Source organism: Pinus tabuliformis, chromosome 6 (assembly GCF_031772625.1).
Source record: "Pinus tabuliformis cultivar Carrire ecotype Pingquan chromosome 6, CPIR1, whole genome shotgun sequence".
In the NCBI taxonomy this organism is placed as follows: Eukaryota; Viridiplantae; Streptophyta; class Pinopsida; order Pinales; family Pinaceae; genus Pinus; species Pinus tabuliformis.
In genome coordinates this window covers 854,994,475-855,007,065 of record NC_142292.1, presented here as the reverse complement: position 1 = coordinate 855,007,065, position 12,591 = coordinate 854,994,475, and positions in this window count along the sequence as shown.

Sequence of the window (12,591 nt, the reverse complement as noted above, 5' to 3'; positions counted from 1 at the left end):
GTGACACTGTATGCCACTTTGTTTGGGTCGAATTGCCTTGTAGGCAATGTATGAAGCTTGAGGGCTTCCACTTGTGCTGATTCCTTAGTAGCATGAACAAAATTAGCTAAAGAAAAATAGTTGCATTTGATGGGTAAAGTAGGCCATAATGAATTATTTCCATCTTTAAGAACTTTAATCAGGTCCTTTCCCATAGTCTGGTAGGCAATCTCCCTTGCTCATAACTTATCAGAAACATATAAGGGAAGGATGTGTCGGTCAACAGTGCTACCAAAAACCATAATGTAGGTGAACCATTCCTCAATAAAATACTTTCCTACAGCAAGCAAGTCTGCTGCAGCTTCTTGGGAAAACCTAGGGGCTTTCTTATTGAAAATCATTTGGTGTAAGGGCAACACGATAGAATGAAATATTTTATAGAAGTGAGATATGTAATGTGATTCCCATATTTGTTTATGACTGAGATGGATTGGGTAAGGATATTGTATGGTTCATTTCCAACCCATGGTTGGAAATTTTGTGCAAAAAAAGATAGCATCCACAATATAAGCAAAAAAATAGAAGGGAAGGAGGTTATCTGAAGAGGAGGCTTTCTTTTGTCGATATTTAGTAATGGAGGTGGCTAAGTTGTTAGATAGGATAGAAGGCCAATTCATGATATAGGAATTAACACAAGCAACGATCAAGGGAATCCATTCTATTGAAAAATTAGTGTTATTTGGCAGTCCATACAGTCTACATAACATTGTTGCTATACAATTGTAGGGGTTTGCCAAAGAGGCTATCGCATACATACCTGATTTTTCATACTTGAATTTGTTGTCTAACATTCTCCAAGTCTGAATTAACTTGAATGGATTTGGATTATTCTTTGTGAAGTTAACCACAAATGTGTTGTCGTAGATTTCCTGCTTGTCAGATATGTGATACATTTTCTTCAAGTCTTCTTCCCTGAACGATCCTATGAGCTCCATCCTAGAATTATTGAACTACCTATCTTCAATGATAAGGTTTTTAACCACCCATGTAATCATGTCTGTGTAGGGGAGGATTTTGGCTCTTGCTCCCATCCTATGGAGGAAAGAACATGAGGCATCCTTGCATTGAGGTCTTGAAGGCTTTGTTGACCGAGTTGTTGATTTCATAATAGTGATTTTAGGACTTTCATCCTCCAATCTATTGTAAATTACTTCCCAAGCTGTTGTGCCTCTAGCTACATCACAGACTGTATCAACAAAGATAGGAGCCATCTCTGTATCCTTTGTTTCAACAATGGTCTTCTTAGTTTGCTTCTGCATCACCTTTCTTAAGGACATGTCTTTTGTCACTTGCCTGAAACAGACAAGATATATCAGCGCAAACAATATCAAGTAATTAAGACTGAAATCCTCTATGAAATGACTTTGGATCGTGAGAAAGTTTTTTATGAGATATTCGATTATAACTACCCATAACCTGGAAAATGATTATCCTCCCTCAGGCCACTAAACATTAAATAACCTGTCAACTCGTTTGTTCTTATTATTTAAAACGTAATTATTTTGCACGCTTTACCTCCTTAATCACAGATTGTGGTCTTTAAAGGGGTACTGTATAACGCTTATCAGATATATCGAGTGAAATGTGATTGCAAAAATCACAATATCACATTTCGCAAATTGTTATCGTTTGTCCTAAGGCATGTTCAAGTTTTTTGCGAATTGCGAAATGATAGGATGAGGTTATCGCAGCGGGAGACCTTTTCGCATATCACAATTTCGTAAATGTTTTACAAAATAGTGATGTGGAAAAGGGTGTTATGCGATTTGCAATATAAGTTTCCTCCTTAGCTTATTTTTCAAGGTTCTGCTAAGTTTTCTGTTTAGAGTTAGGTATTATTATCCTAGGCTTAAAAGTTTAAAAAGGGTCCCCATTTTAACTCAATTGCTAGCTATTGTTACTTAAAAAATGGGGGGGTTGTTTTGTAGTACAACAATTGGCGATTCACTTGGGAGAACCAGTTATCTCTGAGTAATTTTTTGAAATTTATAAAAACTTTCAAAGTAATTGGAGTTATAAGAATAATGATTTCACGAGTTATAAGGTAAACAAAATTTCTCCTAAACCACCATTACTTGCTCAGGCCCATCTGCTTAATTACTTCACCCTTGTAATGATAGAAATATAAATGTTAGCATCAATCAATAATAAGGTTTAAAATAATATAGTAGGTGCCTCCTGCACATTAGTTTTTTGGTTTTTAACTCATTTATCACAGATAAATCCTTTGTTGCCAGTGGACATTCATAGCCTCAACAGGGTTACCTTTTAACTAACAATGATCCATTATCCCATCTGTATGAATTTTGATATTTCAAAATGATATTCATTTGAATTGAATCTCACTTGGAATTTGTCCCTTTTTTACCTTTTGAGTGTAATCTTTTTCCTTAAAATATTATGTCTAGGTGTGGTAACCTATTGATGACAATGTCATTCACCGGTTGTAAATAAATTGAACAAGTTAGCTCTTGATGAGACCTCTTGTCTTCTAATCAAGAAGATCATTAGATATTACCCTGTTTTGACATGCAGTATTGGTAATATCAGTTTTAATTACTTCCCTATGAAGATGGTAAACAAGCTCGTAATGAGACTCTTTATCTTTTAAGTTTTTATATTTTAGAACCACACTTTGAAAAAGGAAAATTTTAATAGATGGGGTGGACCATTGGCATTTTTAAGGGTTTCGGGTGGTAATGATAGAGTTTTTTAAGATATTTATCTGTAGGAAGTCCTTGCTAGGTTAAAGATTATTTTCTTGACTGATAATAAAACCTCCATATCCTATAAAGATAAGAGTTTTTCGTAAAAATAAATGTTTTTAAGAAAGATCAAGTTTTTCTAAAGGGATGATGTTTATTTTAGTACTCAAATGTCCTAATTGTTCCTTTTAACTACTATTTTCTTATAAAAGTGAAAAATCATAAATGTTATCAAAGACTTATTTTGAAAAGCAAGGAGTAAATACTAGTTAACCATTATTTTCCTAAAAAGCAATATATTATGAAATTGGAAGAGGTTATCTCCTAAGAAAAGTACCTTTTCAATATTTTCCATTAACGAGCAAAGAATATTTCCTACCGGACAAATCTTGTAAAAGAAACATTGATTGTCCAATTTTTTCAATAATTTGAAAAGGGTCAAGCCATAGTCTTTGGAATTTGATATGTCTACCTTTTTCCTCATGTGCCTTGTCCCACTTCAAAACTAAGTCACATAGTTCAAAGGATTTTTGACTGGCAGAAGTTGTATCAAAATAAGCTTTGACTAATTGTTGATGATGGAAGTGGGTTTCTTTACCCTTTTCTCTTTCTTCTTCGAGTTTGAGAATTTGAAATTGTCTAGCCTGGAGAGAAGATGAAGGGTGTTCATTGATAAATTGTACTAGGGAAAGAGACGGGATTGCTACATTTGTGGGAAGAACAACTTCTTTTCCATAAGCTAAAGCAAAAGGAGAAGAACCAATAGAGGCTTTCTAAGTAATCCTATCTTCCCATAGAGCAAATGTTAATGCTTTATGCCAATTCCTATGATTTTGATCAATAGTTCTTTTGATAATTCTGATGAGGTTTTTGTTTGTTGATTCTGCTAATCCATTACCTTGAGGATAATAATTAGCTGAATATTTTAACTTGAAACCTCGCTTAAGAGCAAATTCTACCATTGTATTTCCAGAAAAGTAAGATGCATTGTCAAACATTAAAGTTGAGGGTAAGCCAAACCAGGTAATTATGTACTGATCAATGAAATTTGTGATGTTTTCTGTATTAACTATATTTAATGGGACAACTTCTACCCACTTAGTAAAGTAATCAGTATTTGTAAGGATGTACTTATGCTGCTTGGAAGAGTTAGGAATAATCTCACCAATTATATCTAATCCCTATTGTTCAAATGGTTGTTGGATGTTAACTAGTTGTAAAGGGAATGTCGACTTTCTTTCTCTCCCGACCATGGTTTGAAAATTTTTTCACTTCCTTGCATATTCATGTGCATATTTAAATACCGTTGGCCAGTAATATCCTGCATGCAGGCTTTTGTGAGCAGTGGTATTTCCTCCAAAATGTCCTCCAGCTAGTCCATAATGTAATTCTTACATGACCCTCTCAGCTTCAGGTTTCTCTAAGCATCTTAGCAATACTGAATCATAATTCTTCCTAAACAATACGTCATTGACTAGCTCATACTGATTTGACTTCAATCTTAAAGCTCGCTTTGTTTTATAATTAAGGTGCATAGGAGCATATCCGTTTTTAAGATAAAATTTCAAATCAACATATTGTGATTGCGTATCGTTGAGGCTTACCTATGATATTTGCACTTCATTACCTTGATCTTCTTCTGATGGAAAATGCGAAACTCCTGTTAACATCCTGCAAAATCCTTGGCCCTTGACAATTTTAGCTGGTTGTATTTCTACATCATATTCTTGGAGTGCAGTTACCCAATTAGCTCTTTTCTCCCCTACTTCTGTTTGAATTAGTAATTGTCTTACTGCAGGGTAGGGCAAAACTATCTTTGTATAGGTTTTAAGAAGAAAAGGTCTGAAATTTTTCAAAATTTTAAAGACAGCAAATGCTTGTTTCTCTATAGCTTAATAATTTAAATCGGCACCTTGCAAGTTAGAACTGAAAGAGGATATGGGTGCCTCGACATTTTCATCATTCAGCTGTGTCAAAACTGCATCATACGAAGTATCAGATGAAAAAGTTTATAATACAAAGGGTTTGAGAAAGTTAGGACTTGTTAATGAAGGGGCATTAATAATGGCTTTCTTTATCAACTCAAATGAATCTCTTTCATCCTTGTTCCATTTGAAAACTGCATTTTTTCTTATCATCGCTTGAACGAGTAAGACTATTTGTGAAAAATTTGGGACGAATCATTTAACAAAATTTATTTGGCTTAGGAATGATTGCATGGTTTTCTTATTGTGTGGGAGGGGAATTTTTTTAATTTCTTGGACTCTATTAGGATCGATGTAAATTCCTTTCTTGGATACTATAAACCCAAGGAGTTTTCCTTCTGGTTAAGCAAAATAAGATTTTTTGGGGTTTAAGGAAATGCCATATTTCATGCATCTTTCAAAGATGTGCTTGAGGTCTCTTAAATGATTGTTCCTATCCCTGGAATAGACTGTGATATCATCCAAATAGATAAAAATCGATTATGAGTCCAAAAGGAATTTTCTAATAGGCATATGTTCCCCACTTGGTTCTAAATGTTGTCTTTAATCTGTCATCTCGATGCACAAGGATTTGATTATATCCTGAGAATCCATCTATAAAAGAAATTAATTCGGAACCTGCAACTGGTTGCAGTACTTGTTCCATAGTAGGCAAGGGAAAATTATCCTTTTGGCAAGCTTTGTTTAGGTTTCTAAAATCAATGCAGATCTTAATTTCACCGTTCTTTTTCCTCACAGGTACCATATTCGATACCCATTTAGAATGTTTGATAGGAAGTATTATCTTGGCCTTCAGAAGCTTGTTCAATTCTGATTTAATTTGACTTTCAAGTTTCGTGTGAATTTTTCGAAGCTTCTGCTGAACTAGTTTTTCATTTGAAGTCATGGGTATGGTATGTTGAATTATAGAGGTATCATAGGTTTTGAGATTTGCATTATCCCAAGCAAAGACACCTTTATATGTTTTCAATAACCTGATGAATGATACTCTTTCTTGATATGTTAGGTCAAGACCTAGGTTGATATTTTGAGGTTTCTCATTTGATCCTAGGTTTACTACTTCAAATCTTAGAGTATAACTTTGAGTTTGGGAGTTAGTAATTTTCTTAAATCTATCTTTCAAATCATAAATATCTTCCATCTTAACCACGGACTTAGGAATTGAGTTTAGATCAAGATTATTTTTTATTTCTATATCATGCTCATGCTTGCCTATGGTCTCCTCTTCATAAGATCCTTTCGATGTAAGGAACTTTACTATATCTGCATCATTATTGAATACTCTCCAATTTGTTATATTGTCAGGAATAAATGGCCTAAATATTAATTCTATTGAAAATCTATCTGGACTAAAGTCTTCTAATGGTATAACTCTAGATGCCACATTTACAAGTAAGTCAACACTTGTATTCTAGAGTCTAGGGATTGAAGAAATGTTGAAAGCAGAAAAATGAGAAGTCAATTTCTGATCTAAAGATTGATAGTGTTTAAGATGCCCAGAAACACAATGAATTGTATTTCTCACTTGTTTCACAATTATTTTAAAGTCACCATATACTCGAAGGTATTTGACATTAAGACTGATGGCTTTATACAGTCCTTGGATCAATGCTTCATATTCAACGATATTATTTGTACACTGAAATTCAAGTCTGCAAGCCAACATAATTTTCTCTCCTTGCGGATTGATCAAAATGCATCATGTACTTGCACCTTCTTCTGATTTAGAACCATCAAAATAGAGAGTCCAGAACATAGAGTCATTATAAACTTTATCAACTAAATTTAAACACTTGGAAGAATCTGTTTGTGAGAAATTCTCAATTGGAGAAACTACAACATTATCTAAAAAGGGAGACTTCTAAGCATTAAAAGATCCTAAAGAGGACTTAGATGGGTAGTTTCCAATGATTTTATTAGTGAAGGCAATAGGTTCATTGCTTCCCTCAAGGTCTATGGATGTATATTTCATGAATTTTTCTCATTCTACCCTTATTTGGTTTGGTTTACCGTCGTGTGGCAACCACATGTGAGACCAGTCAGCTGCAAAATAACCATGCAACTTTTCAGACCAATCCCTGCTGAAAATCAAACCATAAAATTCAGGGATATCAGCCACCAATATATCAATTATTTGTGAAACTTTTGGATTAGAGGAAAGCCTAATTTAAATTGATGTTATTTCTCCAAGTACTTCTACTTTCATCCTGTCTAACTGAACTATGTGTATTGCAGATTTTTGAGGTGTAATGTTCAATTTAGTACACATAGTCCTTGGCATTATGTTTGAGGAGGCTCCTAAGTCAACAAGGCAGTTATGAACATTCATGTTGAAAATTCCATAAGTAAGCAGAAAGGGAGGAACATGAGAAATAGACCTATCACAAATCAGAAATAGATTTGAAGGATCTACTTTATTTGAGGATGATAGAGGTTTTTCCATATTGTAGGTAGCTTGAGTACCTACAACAGATGGCAGGGGAGATACTGGAACTGCTTCCAATTCTTTTAACAAGATTTTCTGTTGCTATTTGATTTTAGTGAGCTCATGCAACATGATATTAGATATGGTCTTTTTCATGTCTTCCACTATATTGTATTCTACCATATCCAAGATTACCATTTTTTTTTAGGCATTCGGGGAATCTGGGGGAATAGGGTCAGTTTGGCTGGTCTTAGATTTCTTAGTTATTGTTTTCTCTTTTGCAGGAGTAGCATATTTTTGCTTTTGATTTGTGGTAGACGTGTCAGGATAATTTTTGCTTCTGGTAGTTATTGGCATTGCTTGTGCTTCTTCTTCAGTTGGGAAAATAAAATCCCACATCCAATTTAGTTCAATTTCTTCTTCTGTTTCAACTTCTTCATCATTTGCTGAATCTTCTCCTAATTCTTGGTCAGATTCAGCATTTGAAATGTTGTTTGGAGGTTGTGATACAGAAGAGGAATTCTTTTTGAATGATCGGAAAGGTCTTTTAGGAGCAGAATATTCTGCGACCTATTTTTTAATTTCTATGATTTCATTAGACATTGTTTTTAACACTTTCTAAAGGCCTTCCGATCGAAAGGGCTCTTTGAATTTTTCTTCTTAGAGTCATCCTTAAACGTTACTTTCTTGGTCTTCCTCTCATCTGTTTGTGATCTTTTTTCCAAAGCTAAGATTCTTCTTTCTACAAACAGGGCTTCTTTCATGTTTTCTACAAGGGTAGCCTTATTGGATCTATCTACAAAGATTGCAATATTAGAGGGAAGAGATAATATATACCATTCTATTTGTACATCAACAACAAGTTTAGAGGAAGTTGGGATTTTGTTTAGCAATCTGTTAAATCTAGAGTTGAAATCTTTGATCTTTTCATCTGTACTAGCTTTTAAATTAGAAATATCATTGATCAAGGATGCTACAGTTTTGTCATCACCAAATTTTGCAAGAAATATTTCTTGAAAAGTATCTCAGTCTCTAATTGAACCCGCTGGAAGGGAAAAATACCAAGATCTAGCAGATCCTTGGAAAGTATAAGAAAACAGTCTGATTAAAACATCTTCATGTGCAACCCCATTGAGATTCATGGCTAACATAAAATGGTTTAGATGTTCTTTAGCTGGGAGCGCATCGTCAGGATTATACTTAGGCAACCATTTTTATGGATTTACTGGGAGCACATTTGGATTTGCAACCAGGACAACACCATGATTTGTTCAAGGTTGAGCAGATTGATTGGCCATAACTTGAGTTGAGGACTGAGAAAATGGGAAGGTTGGTCCAGAAGTGGGTATAAATGGTGAAGGAATTATTATTGGGTTAGTACCAATAATTGTAGTACTAAAGGGGGAAGTGGATATTTGAGAAGTAGTGGACTGAATAGAAGTGGATGAAGGAATAGATAGTTGGAAAGGTGAAGTGATCTCGCTAGTATCTGATTCAGATACTAATGAAGTGACTTTCCTACTTCGTGGAGGGATAGGGAACTCGAAAGGAGTGACCCCAAATTTATCACTTTGCAGTCTAGTCAATACACCAGTTTGTTGTAATAAGGAGGTAACGCCTTCTTCAGATAATTCGAGTCTCTCTGGCTTCTCAGCAGAAATGGATATTTGTTCCAATTTCTGTATTAAAGAATGAACTTCAGGAGATTTGGGAATATAATCTGGAGATGGTGGTTGCCTTACTACTTCAGGAGACGAGGGAGATGTTTCTATAACTTCATATTTTTGGTCAGGGGATTTTGAATGAGATCTAGAAGGTATAGAAGTGGTGGAGGGGTTTTGACTCTTGTGAATTCTTTCTGAATGATCTTTAGGTTTATATGCCATTCACAGCTGAAGGCCCTCCTTCTAGCACCAAAATGTTGTGGCCTCAGAATTCTGCTACCAAAACATGGGGGATAACCACCCAGTCCGGACCTTAAGACAACTCCTTTTCCCTTTAAAGTGGTGGCTCCGATTGGGGATAATGGGTCCAGTTTCCCAATGTGGGTTTTAAAATGAGAGTGGGTGGTTCATGAGTGTTTTTCCATAGAATAATGATAATCTAAGTGACTTATTTTATGATGCAGTTTCCCTAACTTAACTTATTCTAATATAAACCCATGTGTTCTTGTATGGTGTGTGATCTACAAAGATATCCATTTAACATGTGATAATAAAGATTGAACACAATAAAATGGAGATGATAACGTAAAAGATAATTCCTTTGAATAAATAGTTAGTCAAAGAAATTTATAAAATATATCGCATATCTAATGAGTTATATATGAAAGTCAAAAATTCAGTTATGGCATCATACAAAAGTGCAATTAATGCTTCATAGAAACAATAAATCTCACATATAATTCATGAAAAGAAAGTTTTGACACTAATTAAATGTAAACAGAATTATGCATACACGATAATAGTACCAGATGTATGAATTCCTGCTCATTTGACAAATGACATAGGCCAAATTCTTCCTTCAAATCAAGTTGTCTCCCAAGAATACAAAAGTGCATCAACAAAGGAAAGTAGTCTGATATCTAAAAGAAAAGATCTTTTTCCATCATTTCACCAAACCATTCACAAATTTATAATAGTGCATTCTTTGCAAATGTTTTTGATAAAATTTTGGACCCTTCACTAAATGCATGAGAAGGGTATAAATACTATTCTAGCTAAGTGTGAAAAAATAGACTATACAAAATTTGAGGAGGTTTCAAACAACCTTCCTCCTACATAGGTAACTAAATCCAAAAATAAACAAATATCAACTAAACAGAACTAAGAGGATGACTTGTTGTCTACCAGCTTGTCCTTTAAATCGCAAATATCGATCATCGGTTGAATTTGAGGAGGTGGCCCGAAATGAGATTTGAGTTGTCCTGTAAAGATTGCATCGGCAAGAGGTGGCAACATCCTTTGAGTTGCATGGAGAGAACAGTTGAGGGTCATAATCTGGCTATGTGGCTTGACCAGATACTACCAATACGACTCCCAGTTGGTCGTAGTCAGTTTTGTAATTACATCTCTTTGATTCCTCACTTTTTCTTGCCAGCCTTTACTCAGAGTGTTTAAGTCAGGCATTTCTTTCACATTACCCTCCTTCATGAGATTGGTAGCGAATAGGGTATGATTTATTACCTTAATGATGTTCTTCGATACTCCAATTTCCCTTGTGACTACCAGCTCAGCCTATTTTATCCTAGCATCCCAATCAGTAAAGAGGATGTCTTTGTGAGTTTCCTCAATCTCAGTGAGATAGGCATTCTTTCCCTCTTCTGATTCTTGCCATTCAATGAAATCGAAGATTTTGGTGTTCAAATCATTAAACTTTGTTCTCTAGTCAATGGCTTTATATGTGAGTTGGTCGCTGGTAATCAGGTAGGGAGTGATGTGTGATAGCTTCTGGCAGAAATACTCTTGTTGCTTGACTAGAAGAGAATTTAGTTCTAGAGCCTCTTTAATGAATTACTCAATAGTGGGAACATTCTTGTACCTATCCAAGGATTGTTGTAATTCTTGGAGTTGTATGTTTTTGGCCAATAAGTCAGCTTCATGGCTTATTTTCAAGATTTCCATGTCATGCTGCAGTTGTGCAAGTTGCTCAATTGCTTGCTTGTTTACGCTTGCTTTTTCTGTCTCGAGCTCTTGTTCGAGCTACACGATTGTTTCCTCCGTTTCCTTTAGAAGATTAGACACCTCAATAGCCTTTTCCATAGTGGCAGATGCTTATGCTCTTGTGAATTGTGACAGTCTATTCAAGTTCTCGGCCGAATTGAAAGGCATGTCCTTCCAAACAACGTCCATTGGCTCATCTCCAGGTGAGAATTTGGGTGCATCTACCCTTATCCTTTTCCTTTGCCTTCAGACTACAGCCTTGTGGAGAGGGCTATAGAATACATCAAGTGGAGGTATCTATGTCACTTTTAGAACAAATTTTGATGTGGGCAAAGCAAGGATAATTTCAGCATGCTGGGATGTTGTTGTTTCTTGATCCATAGGTGTAGATTGTTTGTCGACAAACTTGGGTTCTATATCTTGACATGAATTTTTAGAGGAGTTTTGAATTCCTCTGTTTCTTAAGTATTTGGAGCTTTGTGCATGTCTTGCAATTTCTGATTGAATTGATCCCATTCCTGCTCCAAACTAGTGCCTTGGGCTTCTGAACTTGTCTCTGTGTTTGGGGTGTCCATTACCTATTTTTCGGCTGGCTTCCTGGTGGACTCAGTCATATTGTCTGCATCTTGGACTTTCCATGTGTCTAGTGTATTCTCAGTGTTTACCTGAGAGTCCTTTTGAGAGCTAGGGGTTACGCTTTTGACAGTGTTATTTTGGGTAGGCTTATCCTCGGGTCTTAATAGATGCATCGGAATGACCCTGAGTCTCTCATTCCTGAACTCCTGAAATATTTGAAAATCTCTAGGTTTCAGGTTTGCCTTTTCCCATTCAAGTGCTTGCTCGAAAGGAATCACTGACTGTAACAAATCCTCAAAATAATTATCTCCATGATTGTATGCCTTGAGATTTAGTCCTGTAGTGACATTGTATGCCACTTTGTTTGGGTTGAATTTCCTTGTAGAAAATGTATGAAGCCTGAGGGTTTCCATTTGTGTTGATTCCTTAGTAGCATGAAAAAAATTAGCTAAAGCAAAAAAGTCACATTTGATAGGGAAAGTAGGCCATAATGACTTCTTGCCATCTTTAAGAACTTTAGTCAGGCCCTTTCCCATAGTTTGGTAGGAAATGTCCCTTGCTAATAGCTTATTAGAAACATATAAAGGAAGGACCTGTGGGTTCGCAGTACTACCAAAAACCATAACGTAAGTGAACCATTCCTCAATAAAATACTTGCCTACAACAAGTAGGTCTGTTGCAGCTTCTTGGGAAAACCTAGGGGCTTTCTTATTAAAAATCATTTGGTGTAAGGGCAACACAATAGAATGAAATATTTTATAGAAGTGAGGTATGTAATGCGATTCCCATATTTGTTTATGACTGAGATGGATTGGGTAAGGATCTTGTATGGTCCATTTCCAACCCATGGTTGGAAATGTTGTGCAAAAACAGATAGCATCCATAATATAAGCAGAAAAATAGAAGGGAGGGAGGTTATCTAAAGAGGAGGCTTTGTTTTGTCGATATTTAGTAATGGAGGTGGCTAAGTTTTTAGATAGGATAGAAGGCAAATTCATGATATAGCAATTAACACAAGCATTGATCAAGGGAATCCATTCTATTGAAAACTTAGTGTTAATTGGCAGTCCATGCAGTCTACATAACAGTGCTACTGCATAATTGTAGGGGTTTGCCAAAGAGGCTATTACATACATACCCAATTTGTCATACTTGAATTTGTTGTCTAACATTCTCCAAGTATGAATTAACTTGAAGGG